This window comes from Vicugna pacos, unplaced genomic scaffold (assembly GCF_048564905.1).
Source record: "Vicugna pacos unplaced genomic scaffold, VicPac4 scaffold_20, whole genome shotgun sequence".
Taxonomy (NCBI): domain Eukaryota; kingdom Metazoa; phylum Chordata; class Mammalia; order Artiodactyla; family Camelidae; genus Vicugna; species Vicugna pacos.
In genome coordinates, this window is record NW_027328741.1 from 41,964,147 (window position 1) to 41,981,907 (window position 17,761).

At 40.0% G+C, this 17,761-nt stretch overlaps 1 protein-coding gene across 7 annotated transcripts in view; it reads left to right on the forward strand.

Annotated features, from left to right (window-relative positions):
* LOC140693989 (anoctamin-6-like) overlaps positions 1-17,761 on the forward strand; it is a 51,162-nt gene that overhangs the window by 17,729 nt on the left and 15,672 nt on the right. Inside the window, exon 1 of one of the 7 annotated variants that reach the window (XR_012069711.1) lies at positions 8,069-8,181. The exons of the other annotated variants lie outside the window; for them this stretch is intronic. The gene's annotated coding sequence lies outside the window, so the exon portion shown is untranslated. Of the gene's footprint in view, positions 1-8,068; positions 8,182-17,761 lie in introns of those variants that run through there. 7 annotated transcript variants of the gene reach the window in all.

Here is a 17,761-nt window from a genome sequence, read left to right on the forward strand (position 1 = left end):
ACTGAAGTCCAGTTTACTTGATTTTTTTCTTTTGTTGTTTGTGCTTTTGGTGTCATATATTACAAGTATTTGTAATCCAAAGTCCTGAAGATTTTCTCATTGTTCATTTTCTAAAAGTTTTATAGTTTCAGGTCTGTGATTTATTTTCAGTTAACTTTCATAAATGGTGTTAAGATAAAAGTTCAGTTTTCTTTCTTTCCAGGTGTATGTGCAGGCGTTCCAGCATCATTTTTCTAAAGATTATTTTTTCCCCATTGGATTGTCATGGCACCTTTGTCAAAAATTATTTGGCTACGTGTAAGAGATTGTTTATGGACTCTCAGTTCTTTTCTCTCAATCTATTTGTCTGTCCTATATGCAAGTACCACACTGTGTGGTTTAGTTTTGTTAGTGAGTTTTGAATTTGGAAACTTGAAATCTTTGTTCTTTTTCAAGATTGTTTTGACTATTCTGGGTATCTTGCATTTCCATATTAGTTTTAGGATCAGCTTGTTCATTTCTGCCAAAAAGCCAGAGTTGCATTGCATCTATAGGTCATTTTGAGGACAATGGCCATCCTAACAATAATAAGGCTTCTGATCCATGAACACAGAAGAGCTTTCCATTTATTTTAGGTCATTTTTAACTTCTATCAGTAGTATTTTAGTTTTCTATATACATGTTTCAGACATTTTTCTCAGTATTCCACATATTTTTCTTAATATTCCTATGTATTTTATTTTTTTTGATGCTATTGTAAATGAAAATGTTTCCTTCATTTTATTTTTACATTATTCTCTGCTGTTGTATAGAAATATAATTACTTTTTTATATATTGATTTGTGTCTTACAATTTTGATCAGACTGGGTTATTAAATATAATAGGAATTTTTTTCTTTACTCTCTTTATTTTCCTTTGTCAATTCCTTGTGATTTTAATATATAATATCATGTCATCTGGAATCAAAACAGTTTTATTTCTTTCTTTCTAATCTAGATGCTTTATTTTCTTTGTTTGCTTTGACTTGAACCTCTAGTACAATGTTGATTGTGTGAGGAAATATTTCAGTCTTTCAACATTATGTATGATCTTTGCTCCAGGTTTTTCATAGTTGTTCTCTGTCAAATTGAGGAAGTTCTCTTCTATTTCTAGTTTTTATACATTTTTTCTATTAATATGGCATATTACATGAATTGACTTTTGTATGTTGAACTCCCTTTGCATACCTGGATATATCCCACTTAATTGTGGTCTATTTTATATGTTACTGGATTGGATTTGCTTGTATTCTGTTGAGGATTTTTGCATTTATATTCATAAGAGATAGTCTTTAGTTTTCTTGTGATGCCTTTGTCTGGTTTTGGTATCAGTGTGTACTAGTCTCATTGAATAAATTGGGAAGTGTTCCCAACTCTTTATTTTTAGACGAGATTGTGAAGCATTGTTTTCTTTTTTTTGTTTGTTTTTTCTTTAAGTAGTTGATGGAATTCACCAGCAAAGCCATACGGGCCTAGCATTTCCTTGTAGGAATGTTTTGGATTACTATTTTCATCACTAATTACTGTAGGATTATTTGAGTTTTCTATTTCTCCTTGAATTAGCTTCAGTCATTTATGTCCTTCTAGGAATTTATCAATTTCATCTAAATTATCTCATTTATTGGCTATATAATTATCCACAATATTCCCTTATATTACTTGTTATCTTTGTAAGGGCAGTAGTGACATCCTTCCTTTCATTTCTCATTTTAGTAATTTGAATCCTCTCTTTTTTTTAATACTAGCTAAAAATTTGTCAATTTTGTTGATCTTTTCAAAGAAGCAACTTTTCTTTTTGTTTATTATTCTCTGTTGTTCATCTATTCTCTATTCCATTTATTTCTGCCTTTAGTATTTTGATTAGAATGTTTAATTCATTTACATTAATGTAATTTCTTATCAGGTTGAAGGTACATCTGCTATCTGCTTTCTATATGTCTTTTTTTATCCATTCCTCTATTACTACACTTTTTTGTTTAAAGTAGGCATTTTCAAGTGTTCCATTTTAATTTGTTATTTATTTTATCTTTTTTCCTCCTCCTCCTCCTTCTCTTCCTCCTCCTTACTTCTCCTCCATTGCCCAGAAGATTATAATTAACATCTTGTTTTAAAGCAATCTAGTTCACATGAATGCCAACTTCATTTCAATAGTGCACCAAAACTTTGCTTTGGTATCAATCTTTTCCCTCCCCCTCCTCATGCTGTCACTGTCTTACAAATTACACCTTTATGCATTTATAAGCACATCTACACAGTTTCATAAGTATTGTTTTATGCAGTTGTCCTTTACATCAAATACAACCAAGCATTTACATGTAATACTCGATTTATACTGTTTTATTTTTTTACTCATGTAGTAGTGCTCTTTATTTTTCAGGTGAGTGTCCTTTCACTTACACCTGCTGGATTATCCTTAGTATTTCTTGTAGGGCAGGCCTGTTAGCAATGGATTCTTTCAGATTTTGATTTTGTAGCAGTGTCTTAATTTCTCCTTTAATTTTTTTAAAGAATCATTTTGCTGGCTATAAAATACTTGGTGACAGTCTTTTCCTTTTATCACTTTGACGATACCATCCTACTGCCTTCTAGTCTCCATGGTTTTTGATGAGAAATCAACTGTCTTACTGAGGAGCCTTTCTATATGTTGAGCCACATTACTCTTTCTGCTGTCAAGATCCTTTGTTCTTCTGTTTTGACACACTGAGTCTGATGTGCCTATTTTAGATGTCTCTATGTTTATACCACATGGAGTTTGTTGAGCTGCTGGGATGTACAAATTAATGTTTTCATCAAATTTGTGAAGTTTTCAGCTATTATTTCTTTATTTATTCTTTCTGCCCCTTTTATTCTCTCCTACCTTCTGGCGCTCCCATTATGTGTGTATTGGTATTGTTGATGGTGTCCCACCTATCTCTGACACAGTGTTCATTTTTTTTCATTCCTTTTTCTTTCTGATCCACAGACTGGATAATCTCAGTAGTTTTAATTTAACTGACTTTTTCTTCAACAAGTTCATATCTACAGAGAAACCTCTTATTGAAGTTTACATTTTAGTCATTATATTTGTATTTCTAGAATTTCTGGTTGGTTTTAAAATATAAATTTTATTTATTGATATTCTCTGTACAATGAGATGTTCACATAATTTAATTCTTTAGGCATGGTTTCTGTTAGTTTTTTGAACATATGTGTAATTGCTTATTTATGTCTTTGTCTAGTAAGTCCAGTGTCTGGGCTTCCTCAGGGAGTTTCTATTGACTACTTTTTCCCCTGTTATGGCCAAACTATTCTGTTTCTTCATACATTTTGTAATTTTCTTTTGAAAGCTGGACATTTAAAATATTACATTGTGGCAGATCTGAAAGCCAGATTTTCCTCATCTCAAGGGTTTATTGTTGCTTCCATTGTCATTGCTGCTGCAGCTATTTATTTAGTTACTTTCCTGAACAAATTCTGTAAAGTCTGTATCCTTTATCATGCATGGCCATGAGATCAGTGTGTGTGAAGAATGCCTAGTTGTCATCACTATAATAATGATTGGACAGTGATTTCTTTCAATGCCTGGAGCCAATCATTTGAGCTGTTGCCCGGTGGCTGTGTGTCTGCGTGCTGAGGGATGCCCTCAGCAACGGCAGGCAGTCTGCAGCTCTTCCATAGCCTTTAGTTCTTGCTTATGCAGAACCTCAAGTTCAGCCAGAGTTGAAGGCTTAAGATTATCTCAGATTTTCCTTGCCCTGTGCCACACATGTGTACGGCCTTCTACAATTCTCAGAATTTTTTGGAGCTTTTTAACCCTACCTTCACCCCCAGAACGTCTCATTACTCAATTTTGCCTTCTAAATTTCCTAGTCAACATCTAGTTAGCCTCTACTGGTACCATTGCCTCAGGCAGTTGTAATGTTAAATACTCACTGCTGATTGTTTTCCACAAACACTCTGGGGACAGGCTGTTGCATAGCATGAGTTTGTGAAAGGTCAAATAGTGACAGCTCTCTGGGGGCGGATTTTTTGGGTAACTTTAAATCACTTCTGCCCCTACCTTGATTGTGAGACTATTGCTTTTAAAGGCCACCATTTAGGTGTGGATACAGGGATGGGGTAGATCAAGTTACAATACCACAAAACTCACTATCTTTATGGAGATTTAGCTGTTTTTTTTTTCTCAAATAAAGACTCCCTGGATTGCTGGAAGTCTTGGTTTAATTTCCAGAGTTCTACAGAGGTTAATTTTGACAAATTTTGCCATTGTCATTGCTTCATAGAGGAGTAAGTTTTCCAAGATATTTCCTCAGATATTCTAGAAGTGTATCCCATTTGCATTTGTGTTTAACTGAGTTACTTGCAAGACTAACTAATTCTACAGCTCCAGCCCCATTCACATAAGAGTCCACCTGCATGGCTTCTCCTACAGGGAGCAGTGTGCAACCTGTTGTCAGATTGTTGTTTTTCTTATTAAAGTGTAGGGGTATTTAAAAATATGCTCATGAATAGCCTTTTGTCATTTTTACAAGTTATGAAACTTCCACTAGTCTGTGGCTATTTTTTCCCCTCACTTTTCGTTGCTTTGATGAAATTCTCACTTTTAAGAATTTTCAGTATAGCAGTTTGTGGATGTTGATCACACGGGTGAGGCATTTAACTACTGTCTAAACCTCAGTCTTTGCTCTGATTCACTGTCTAAAGCATCTGAACACATCTACTGAACACCGTATACCAATGGATGCTGGCAGCCCTAATTAAAAAAATGCTTTTTAAGTAAAGCAAAAAAATATTAACTTTGACACTGGAAACGACAAATCTCAAATTTCCTTGCTGATCTTGCTTTCTGTGATCATGAGCTACATCATGTTTTTAGAGCCGACAGGCATATTAAGCTACTGATTTTATTTCATCAGATTTTAGAATACAGAACACATTTCAGACCCACTTATAGCACCATATGTGTATCTTTAAGGATATGTACATATGATGATGTCTTTATTATAAGTACCTTATTTTAAGTACCTACTGCTCTGCACCTCATTAAGGAAAGCTTGAAACTGCAGTACTTAAATTTTTCATATCACCATCATCCCATAGCATCTCTTTTGCACTTAGATGTTGTGTGGCAGAGTATTCTTCTGCTCCCTAGAAATGATCAATTTTGAAGGGGAAAAAAACCCTCCTCAAATAAATATACTCCAAATCACACACTTATCTGAACAATGGCCACCATTTTAGTCCACACCAATCCATCTACTCATACTGACTCAGAGCCCTCAACATAGACAATCCACCCCTGAAGTCAGGATCCTCAGCACACGTTCTATCCCCTCCCCATTCCTTGTTGATTCTGACATACTTTTGTCCATCGCGTCCTGCCCCGTCTCTTCGCTGCCTGACTGCAGTTTTTAATTTTTACCTTTGAGTTCCAGGCTGCGCCTAGTGATTTCCAGAAAAACACCAGACACCTGGCTCATCAGGAGGGGTGGGGAGGATTTCAGAAAGCTGTTAACCTAACTTACTTGCAGATAAGTGAGTGGCTATTGTGAGCAATCCTTCTAGATATCTGCCATGCCGACTGCATCCACCCCAGCAAAATAACGTAGCTCCTCCAACCACCTCTGCCTCCATTCATCTGGGTTTCTGCTTTCAGTGACACTCAGATGCTGCTGATGGGCATTATATATATATATATATTTTAATTGAAGTATAGTCAGTTACAATGTGTCAATTTCTGATGTACAGCACAATGTTCCAGTCCTCCATATTCACATATATATGTATGAATTCCTTTTCATATTTTTTTACTAAAGTTTATTACAAGATATTATATATTGTTCCCTGTGCCATATAGAAGAAATTTAGTTTTTTAAGCTATTTTTATATATAGTAGTTAATATTTGCAAATCTCAATCTCTAATGGGCATTTTTAAAGCCACATCTGGAACCCTTGTTGCAGAAGAGTCTGAGAAATATATTTTCAACCTCATAGCCTTTTGGTTAGGAAGTTGGAATAAAGGCTGAGCTGGCTCACCTTACTTGTCTGCCTTTATGAGTAAAGGGGTCTGGAGTTTCAAGGCCCAATGAAATGTCCCAGCCCTTCAGCAGCAAACTCTTAAAGCAACCAAAATGCTCCCATCTACCAGAGCATGACTTGTCCTTAGACACTGCTGGACATAACCACCGACGCTGTCTAAGGCATCGTCTTCATCTGGTGCACACTTTCTTTAGATGTGTAATATCCTGATTAACAGGACAAGCTGGTTTGGATTCCCAAGGTCACAGGCAGCCTTCTGCCTGACTTTGGTATATATGTGTTCATTAAAGAGTCCTCTCTCACATCAGCTAGAGCTGCCTGGTGTGTGGTTTGCCAGAGAATGTGGGTGCAGTGCTCCCCACCAGAGTCCTACCAGTTGTTTTATTGCAGGAAGAGAGAGAGCAAAAGAGACAGAACAGGAAGTTCTTGTCCAGCCTCAAACACAGTCACCCCCGCCGAGGGCTCTTGCTCTGGGACACACAGCAGTGCAGGTCAGCAGCGATGTGGCCCCGGTGTACTCCAAAACATGGTGTGGTTGTACTGGGCTATCTGTGTCTTTCATGGGCCCTGCAAAGTTCTCGGCTTTGTGAAATGGGGAACTAAGGGACTCCCACCCATGGCTGTAGCTCCCAGGGTTTGCACCCTTACGGGTTTTGAGGATTTGCTGGCAACTCATTCTTTTTCACCGGGTCATTTCTCGGTTACAGGGCAGTCCTGTGACTTCCTTATCAGAACTGCTCCATAAATTCGGGATTTAGTGAAAGATGCCATTTTAGCCTGTAAGTTCAAGTTCAGGGAGGAGGAGGAAGACAGCACAGATCAGAATTGCTGTTTTCCTTTTTTTATTATTGTTTTCATAAGGCATCTCCTGTTGTCAAATAGACACTGAGCAAATGAATGACTGTTACACTCCCATTTGAAGGATGAGGAAAATGACACTCAAGGAGATGAGGCAAACTTCCTGAGGTTCCAAAGACAAAAAGGAATGAGCACAAAATAAGATCCCTGCAAATTTCTTGGCTGCCATCAGCCTTTAGGTCAATGACAGAGTGCCGTGTGAAGTAGTAAAGTTGTAGCGTGCTTTCAAAAGGGTGCAGATGTTCTTGTTTTGTTGATACAATCACACTGTTTTGTCTGGGACTCTGAAAAAAGAGAAATGGGTTAGAAAAATGTTGATTTCTCATCCTTGGTCCTTCCTCCCCCTCACAGATATGGACCCTTCCATCTGTAGCAGGAATAAGACAGCCCCAGCCTTCCCGTCTCATGAGATCAGTACTCATTCATTTCATTCCTGCCCACCTGTAGGAGATAAAGCACAGCGAGATTTTCATGTCCTGCTTCACTGATTCTTGTGAAATTAGGTGTTTGAAGATACAAACTCATGAAAGGAAGCTGCTTTTTTTAATATAAAGTGCAGTAATTTTCTTAGCAGAGAAGGAAATTGAGGATTTTCTTCATTGAAAATCAATAGAGATTTCAAGAGCATCTGTATTTCTGATGCATAGATTAAAATGACAAAATCTAGAGGGATTACAGAAACACAAGGAAGATACCAAAAGTGTCTTTAAAGAGCTTTTCTAAGACTGGGCTTGTAAAGAGACTGTTAGTTGACAGAGACCCTCTTCTCACCTATAATCCCTCTCCTTAGGTTGGAAATGGCCAGCGTTTCCCCTATGTGCAGTCCTGGTGCTTCAAGTGAGTTGTAGGGTAGGGCAGTGCTCATGGTGCTGCCTTCAGTTTGTCCATCGTAAGTAACCCCTGGCAGTCAGAGGGCGAGTGTGTTGCAATGACATGAACCATTCACCGTGCTCTCCGGGGTGTGTGCTCATCTCAGCTCATCCAGGCTCAGGTGATGGCAGAGCAGAGAGTGGTGGCAAGAGGTCAGCCATGAGTAGGAGGGAGCAACTGGAGTCAGCTGGGACCCAAGTGGCTAGGAGTTCCAGGTTGAATTCCCAGGATTTTCCACAGCTCATTCATTCAGCTAATACTTCTCCAGCATCAGTGATGTTCTGGTGTTTCCTTTGTAAACAGAACCATATCCCTGTCCTCATGAAGGTGACGTTCTAGTGGACATAAGAAATGATAAATGCAGAAGCAGATCCAGGTCAGGACACATGAGTGCTTTCTACTTTGGAGTGCACAAGGTGAGATCCTTTGGGAAGGAATGTATGATACAGGAAAATGTGGGGGAGAGAATGGACGTATCCCAGGTCTTATTTGGGTCCCTGGGATGCACCTCGTGAAGTGTGGGTCCTTGGTTTGCACAGGAACGAATCCAAGAGAGAGCCACAGTTCAGTAAATGTAGATTTATTCAGATAGATATATACTCCACACACAGAGTGGGCTGTTTCAGAAGGCAAGAGAAAAGCCATGAGGCGTGGGGGTTGGGTGCTCCAGTTTAAATTTAAAGTAGATACACACTCCACAGACATAGTGTGAACTGTCTCCCTCAGCAGAGAGAGCAGCCACGAGGTGTGGTTGTTAGTTTTTATGCACTCAGTATCTTCATATGCTAATAAGTGGGAGGAATATTCCAACCGCTTTAGGGAAGGTGTTGGGATTCCCAGAAATTGGGCCACCACTCACCCTTTAACCTTTTATGGTCAGCCTTGAACCTGTCCTGGCACCTGTGGGAGTGCCATTTAGCATCCTGCTGTATTTCAGTGAGTGTGTATTGAAGCTCAAGATCTACTGGGAGTTGACTTTTCCACCGTCTCGGTGCTAATGGCTGTGCCATTCTTTTAATGGCTGTGCCCGGCCCCCTTCCCTCCTGTCTCATGAAGGAGCTCTGGACTGATTGCACAATTGCAGAGCAGGGGACAGAGTGGAAAGAACTTTATAAGTGGAAGGTGGAAGGCAGTGTTGGTAGTAGAATTCTCAAGTGAATTATAAAGTAAGGGTCTTCTGTTTGCTGGGGGTACCTGGTCTCACATTAGGGAGCTGTGAGCCTTCGGGACTTCAGTGAGTGGGTGTCTCACTGTGTATACTGTGTTGCTTCTTAGGCGGCCCGAGGACAGTTGGCTTATAGGTGACCCATTCACTCAAGCAGGGGTCTTTTTGGGGATTTTCTGCACTTGAGGATAACATGGGTCACATGGGGGGGCAGGACCAGCCAGTCACAGCTTGGTCCACAGTCACCTAGTGCCCTCGCGGCTTTCATCCCATGGATGCGTCACCTCCCCCTCGATGGGGACAAGGTCACAAGTGGTGGGGCAGCTTCTCAGTGGCGAAGGCATTGCTCTCCAGACCCAACACTCAACAGCATGGACCCCTGGTGTTGGCCACAGTCTTGGCTAGATGAGGCTGTTGAGTAGCTGAGCTCATGAGACGTGGGTGCCATGCTTCCACTCTCACCAAGAGCTCTACTTTTGAAGGTTCTGGTCAGACAGCCACAAATACTCCCTAGCCCATAAACAAAGAACAGTCCCTTTCACTCGGGGAAGGGCACACAGAAGGAGAACGGATCATCCCGAGAGCAGGAGAGGCCAAATCAGTCCTGCCATCAGGGGTCTGACAGACGAGCCAGCTCAGTTCCTCTTACTAGTTGTTTACTTGGAGGATCTGGGGTATTTGGGTGACCTGCAAGTGTCAGGAAATTGTACATGAGGGCTTTGTAGATTTTCTGGTCCAGTGTTAACTCACCCCATTGTAGCTGTTGTGCAAGGAAATAAAACTTGGTGGACAACAGGCCATGGCCTCTGCTCCCTGGTAGAGCCTGGAGATTACAATGTTAAGAACGATTGTGGGGGCATCATTTCTATGTTGAGAGGCCAGATGGCCTTACATATCTCTCATGCTGGATGTCTAAGTTGCAATGGGAAACTGGATTTCATCCAGCTCTCCAGCCAAGGAGGAGACCACAAGTGGCCTCCCCCACCAACTGTGAGCTCTTTGCCTCCACTGACAGCAGCATCTATAGCAAAAAGCTGGGCTACCACCTGCGTTTCCGTGTAAACATCCGAGTAGCCACAGCAATGGCCTCGTGAGCGATGGTGTGCCCAAGGAAGCGCTGTGTGGGACAGAGGGAGGAGTGCCGGGGTCAGACAGCGGGAGGGCAGGCAGGCAGTGAGGACATCTGTGCAGCGCAGGTGCCATGGAACTGAGCCAAAGGGAGGCGGGTTTTGGAGCAGGGAGCCTGGGCAGTGCCGTGTTGTTCGTAAGAAGATCCTGGGCTCTGGATCCAAGAAGTCATTGGCTTGATTCCTGACCTCAACCCTCATCTTGGGCAAATGTTTGAAGCTTTCTGTGCCTCTGTTTCCTGGTGTCCCAAATGGGGACAATAGTAGCAATTACCTCTGAGAGGCAGGAGGGCCTTTATAGATGTCATTCCATTACCCTCACAGCAGCCCACGAGCACGGTGCTAGGTCCCCCATTTTACACGTGGCAGACGAGTAACCTTTTAATCAGTAATCACGCAGCTAAGATTGGTCATATTCAGGATTTGAATTTGATCCCTGTGTCCAGATAATTTCTATTCTCGCTCAGTATTACTGGAAATCTAGTAAAGACACAACAAACACTGCTGGGAAGTGGGAGCTTGAAACATGTTTGACGTCTTCGCCATTGGGGAGTGTTGAGTTCACGTTCCTCGCAGCCCGTCCGAGGCCCCCTGCGTCTCCGGCTGCCCCTGGTGGGGTCTGCAGGGCTCTGGGCAGCTTCTCCTTGTTCTCTACCCCCAAGGATCTCTGCTCTTTACAGGTTGATTCTCAACCATGACTGCTCGGTAGAGCTATTGTCTAAAAACAAAAAAAGGTGGGGACGGTTCGGCTCAGTGGTAGAGCCGTGCTTAGCATGCAAGAGGTCCTGGGTTCAATTCCCAGTACCTCCATTAAAATAAATAAAGCTAACTATCCCCCCAAAAAAGGAAAAAGGTATTTAAAAAACAATAAAGAGTACAAAGGCCCCACTCCAGGCTGGGGTGCACTATTTTTTAAAGGCTCCCAGATGCTTCCCATATGCAGGAGGGTGAGAGCTATCCCTATACACCTCTTGTGAGCTTGTCCACTCACACACATTAGCCTCTTGAAACAAGAAATCTACTTGGCTCAGCCTAGAACTTTCTCCCGTTTTCTAGACTCTTATTTGCCTACTGCACATCTCTCCTGGAGCCCACAGGCACCCAGCCAGAACTGAATCAGTTGTCTCCTCTCATGACTTGCCCCTCTTCCTACCCTTCTTATTTCAGGGAATGGCACTATAATTTAGACACTGCCAAAGCCAGAAAGCTGGCCGGCATCTTTGACCTCTTCCTGCCCTTCCATCACACCTGTGGCCAATCCGTCCACCTGCTGAAATGTTTTCTTCTCTCTCCTCCTGGCAGGGCCTCAGCAGGCCTTCACATGAACCTGCCAATAGGCCTCCCTGCCTCTATCTTGTCTCTTTCTAGATCACTTTGCTTGTCTCCTCTACCTTGGAGGCACACAGAGTCCTTTGTGATGTGCACCTGTGATCTCTCCACCTGGTTGCCTCATCTGCCTCCCACACCCTGTGCTCGCTTGTAGACTATTTGCAGTTCCTGGAAGGGACCTGGCTCTCTTTGGCCTCCCTCCTTTGCATGCGCAGCTCCCCAGGGAGAAATGGCCTTAACATTATAGGTTCACCTGATCAATTCTAGGGCATCTCAGAGCTCACCACAGTGGTTCTCTCCTCTGGGAGAGCCTTGGCTACAGTTCCGGCTCCCTGCCCCGAGCACCCTCTGCTGACTGTTATCCAAGCCCTCTTAACACACCTCCTCAGCCATCATTTCACAATGAATCCTGTGCACCTAGGAGCTCCCGGAAGCAGGGACTGTGTCTTTTTCCTCTTTATTCTCAGAGCATTGTAGAGACTCAGGTACAATGGTGGAGGACACAGTGGCTATTCTGCAATTTCTCTAGAGTTGGGGCCTAGGGGTAACAGTCTGGTGGGAAGAAGGGCTTAGGGGATTCACCCTGAAGCCACATTTTCAATTAACATTTCATGTTGTTTTTGTCTACTATTTGAAGTTACGAGTCTTAAAACAGAATGACGATTTCTAAAAATTACCCTACCGATGATTGAGGAAAATGGCAGTTTTCCGTATTTAAGAATATTATTTTAAGTTTGTGTGACTGGGGTGGTGGAAAATAGAAATGCAGGGGCTACTAAAGCATTTTCATCCCCTTCCCCACCCTCAGGTCCTTTGGACAGAAGAGACAGAGGGATTTGTCTTTCCTTCTACAAATTTTTATAGTTGACTCCCATTTTTTCACATGCGCCTTCATTATTGTGGCCTCCTTTTCATCACAGACTAGGTGCCCATTTGTCTTGAACTAAGTCCCGGTCACTGCTCCCCCTTCCTGTTGGGATGTGCACAAAGAAGCATGGCTCTCATCCTAAAGTCAGAAAAAGGGTAGAAGAAGCAGGGAAACATTTCTTGAGGTGCCATCAGTGTTTGAGCAGTGTTTGAGCAAGGCATTTTACATAATTGGAAATGTAAATTTATTGCTGCCACTCCTGCTGCAAAATTAAAAAAATAAAACTATATATCTTTGTATCAACATTTCAGAGCTATGAAAAGATGATTTCTGAGTCATCTGTATTATCGCTTCTTTCCATCAGCTGAGATAATTCAGAGCTGCTGGTGCTTGCAGTCAGCAGCAGCAGCAGGACAGTATGTTGTGAGCATGAATAACACTTGGGAAAAAAATGCCTTTACTAGGAGCATCTGAAAATGTCTCCAAATATAGATTTAATAAATTGAATCACAGATCTACAGAATGTTGGCACTGAAAAAGTCTGGAGGGAGCAGGTCAAACTCCTCTTTTTATAAATGGAAAAAAATGAGGTTCAGCTACCAATAGAAAGTGACATCTGTCTTTTACAATGTAATAAGCTTCTAATAATCCCCATTATGAATTGTTCCCATTGTTTACAACTGAAGATGGGGGTAAAGCATATATTGGTGAAAGACTGTACATTCAGAGATGAAAGCTGAAACTTAGACAAAATTAGATTTTCATAATGCTTTTGAGTCCTGAAAAACAAAAACTTATCATATTGGCAACATACAAAAAATAGTGAAGAAAAGTTTTTGGTCATTTAAACTGCCAAGTTTAAATTTAAAATTGCCAGCTAATAAGTTTAAATTTTCATTGGAACATGCTTGTTGAAAAATTGAAGATGAAGACTCATTTAACTTTATCGTTCTTCCTTATTTAAAAAATTTCCTTATTATGTTTTTTTTTAGTTTTTTATTTGAAGTATTTTGCTTTACTTGTGAAAGCATGCTCCATTGTTTAGAGAGGCCAGCTTTGTGGTAGTGAGATCTTGCGAATGAAGTTGCCTAAATTCATATTTGAACACAGCAGCTTGCTTCCTGAGTGATTTTGGACAACTTATCTTCTCTGTGCCATAGTTTCCTATAAAATAAGAATAAGAGAGTTGCTTCTTCATGACAGTGGTAAGGACGGGTCGAAGTAATGTACAGAATCTACTTGGAAGGCTTCCTGGCACAGAGGAAGGGCCATGTACTTAGTTACAGCTATTATTATACTATATCTGGTTTTATAATCCAGGTAAATCTTGAGTCTTACTGATTTCATCTCTTAAAAAATTCTAAATATAAACTCTAAAATGGAAACTCTTAAACTTCATAGTTGTAGCTAATTAACACATAAAGCTCAACGAAGAAACACACAGTGGAGACCATTTAGCTGCAGACACCTGTGATACTTTCTGTCCTGCACAGACTCTAAGCTGCCACTACCGTCACTTCTGAAATCAAAGGCAAACTAAGGAATAGAGCTTTAAATCTTGGCCTCGTCAGGTGCTCAGACCATGGCAGGGAAACAGTTTACTGTTCACATGTGCATTTTCAAAAAATAGTATTTAAACAAACACTGTACATATTTTGTTGTGTGTTTGACATCGTTAACAGAAAAGAAAAGAAAAGAAAAAACAGGAAAAATCCCATGCATTTACAAATAAGGAGGCTATGTCTGAAAATTATTATTTTTTTATATTATGTTTAGGATTTAGTGACCAGTTAGGAGAAATATCATTTCATTGGTGTAATCCCTTGATTGACTGAACATGCTTTTTTAATTAGGAAGAAGAGCGTGTTCCATTTACCACCCGGGGAAAGGTGTATACATATAAACCTTTGTGCAAGTGCTATTTTCTGTGTAAGAACCTGCCACAGACTTTTAAAATCTAATGTGAAATGCTGAGAAAACTGAAAGTCAAGCTGGGAACTATGTAGTCTCATAGAGAAAACTTTATCCAGAGAACATCTGAGCCAACGCAGGGCGCCACTCTGGAGGTTCCACAGTCTCTTCTGTACACAGTGCTTCCCCCAATTCTTTTCACCTCATTTGTTCAAATCAGATCAGTGGTTTAGGATTCTCCAGGGTCTGATTAAGAGACCAGATGGAGGCATTAAGGGTTCTAAAATTTTCCAACAGTAACAACCAAGGTAAAATATCTAAGAATAGCCTAACAAAAGGATAGTAGGAACTATCTAAAAATAAAAGTAGAAACTACTGAAAGATATAAAAGTTTCTTTAATCACATGATTCTAGATTAAAAGATCATATCTCCAAAATATCAGAAGTTATAAAATTGATTTGGGTTTATTGTGAATAAAATCATATTAGTAATATAATAATTAATAAGATAATGAGAGTTTTACTAGTTCAAGAATAGCCAGATTAGAAAATAGGGCAGGAAGTCCAGATATGGGCTCTGATATCAATAATAATTTAATATAAGAGATGGAAGACATTACAAATCAGGGAGATAAATAAAGGTTATTCAGTGAATGGAGCACTTGTTATCTACTTGGGGGGAAAAGAAAAGATTGAAATCATACAGTGAACCATATATTATGATAAATTCCAGAAACATTTAAAAAGTAACACAATTAGAAAAAAAACTAGAAATAAATATGGATGAGTATACAACCTCTAGATGAACAGTAAGTTTCAGAGGAAAGTATACAAAGATTTCCATGCATCAGAAGCATCCTAATTTTAAACAAAACACCAGAGGATGTTATTTGTTTACAAATCCGACAAGGGGCTAATTCCTTCAATACATAGAGAGTTCAGATCACTTCAAATGTAACATCAAAATATCTCAGGAGCGTAGAAGGCAGAGAAGATGAACACACATTCACAAAGGAAAAAATAGATGTCACACTTCAATGGTAATTCACTCAGTGCACATCAAAATGAAATAGTTTTCCACCTCTCAAGTGAAACAGCTCTGTTTATGAGGATGAAATGACAGTGATCACCAATCCCATGCCTAGGTTACTGGATAATTTTTTGTGAAGTATGGTTGATTTACAATGCTGTGTTAACTTCTGGTGTACTCCTCAAGCCTTCTTAGAAAGCAGTCTGGCAGTTGATATCAAGAGTCAAAAATATTCATATGTTTTAATCCACTAATTCAGCTTTGAAAAACTTTTAATCAGGAATTATTTCAAAATGGCAGGGAAAATTCAGTATGGATGCAAGTCACAGACATATATATATATATAAAATCTCAGCCAAAATATTCTTCCAACACTTCACAAAGTAGAATAGTATGCAGCCACGAAAAAGTGTGTCGATGAAAATATTTTATGACATGTCAAAGTGTTATGCTTATGATAGATTTGAGAATAAAATTAATATATAAAATGATTTGTAATATACAAACAATGCACCGTTCTGAAGGAATTATGTCTATAGGTAGAAGCATTATTCATTATTATTTTTTATTCATTTTCAGAGTTGGAGTCTTTTGATTGTAGGTGACAAAATCAATCTCCAATGTGTTTAAACAACAACCAAAAAATGGGGATGTGTGGGATTTATTGGTTCCTGTAAATGAAAACCTCAGGTCTGAGGTCTGGCTTCAGTCAAGGAGAGATACTCTAGCCTAGATGATGTCAAGGGCTGCTTTTGTCCTGTCTTCATTCTGTATCTAAAGATGTCTCAGCATGATGCTTCTGGGCACTCAGTATCCCAGATCATCCATCCAAACCAAGACAGGTCTCTTTTGGCAGCTTCCTCTCTTGATAGAGGAAGCTTATGATTCACATGGGCACCAGCACGTATCTCCTCACATAATAGTGGCTCTTCCTGGGTTATTTGCCAATTCTCCAATCATGTGCGAGGCCAATAGAATGAGGGGTATTATTTGTCTTAAACCAACTGAGATCTACTTCTGGTGCTTCAGAAAGAGTGGGTCAATCGAGCTTAAATCACAGGACTAGAAACAAAATGGAGGTTACTTATCCTAAAGCAAGTTCTGGGTCCTCTTCTAAGACTGGGGACAGATCCAGGACAGCAGTTCTGTCCACTACTGAGTACTTTCAAATTTTCTTTAATGAGCAAATGTTAAATTTATGATCAGAAAAGATGATAAATAAGAAGAAACTTGAGGAAGGAGAATGGAAAGCTTTCCTGTTTCTTAAGAAATATTGAACCCATTAAGTGTTTCAAAGAATAATGGAAATGTGTCAAGTTTGTAAAAGTTCTGAAATGAATTAGAATTGATTTTACAGACCATGTAGGAGACAGTGCTATACAGTTAGTGTGTCTTTGGGTTCTCTGAGTATTTCAGTACTTTCACTTAAAGTTGCTTCATTTGGGGCAAATTGCATCATCTCCAGGTGGCTCTATTTCCTCATCTGTAAAAGAGATATAATATTACCTTCCCCACAGGGTGATTGTGAGGATTTTGAAAAATAGATGTGTGCTGAAGCAATAGTAAGCATTTAAGGAATCTTAACTATTATGTTTACTTAATACATAATTAAAAAATTATTATGCAGACTTTTAAAAAATGCATACTATTTAAGTGGCCTTTATGTGCTGTACAAGAGAGGAAGGCTTAATATACCTTCTATAATACATTTTTCTCAGCCTTAACTAATTTTCACATTTAATCACACACACACCAAAAAGTTATTCCTTTCACAAGCATGAAGACTTAACTGTGAAGAAAAGGATGATGAAAGAGAGTAGAGGAGAAAATAAAATGCTTTCTCTACAAACTGATGGCTTAAAAACTAAGAAAAACACCTTTTTAAGACTTTGGTCACCATATTCGTAGCTAATACTTAGGTAGAGTTTTTCACATGCCTGTGGTTAATGTTCCAAATTTTTTCACAATTAGTAAATAATTGATTCATCACAATAGTCCTATAAATTGCTATTGTTATTCCCCCATTATATGGGTGAGGAGATTGAAGCCCCTTGAGGTTAAGAAATTTACACAAGGCCCCACAGCTAGCTTCGGGGCTGGGATCCAGATGCAGGAGTGTGGCTCCGGGAGGTGCTTGTAAACACTCCCACTGCTCTCCCTGAAGGTGCAAGCCAGCGGCCCACTGTTACTATAAATAACATGATGTGGTTCAGTTAGTCCTGAAATTCACATTCTTTGTAGCTTTCTCTCTGGGGCAGCCATCAGGAGCAGCCAGGGACACTGAGTACATGCTTCTGGACTATGACCAAGAAGGTAGATGGAAGGAAAACAGTTTAAAAATGGGATCTTTAATGTGCATTCTTCAGTCGCCAGAAAAAAACCTGCCTAGTGAGGAACTGAAACCCTATCAGCCACGTGCAAGTTATGCTTCAGACACCCCCGCTGCCCTTGGGTCCACGCAGTCAGATCTACAGTGGATCAGGGACATGAATCTTGTGCAAATGCAGGGAGTAGGAATAACTGCCACTTTAAGATCTCAATGAGTATGAAAAGCATGTGACGCTTT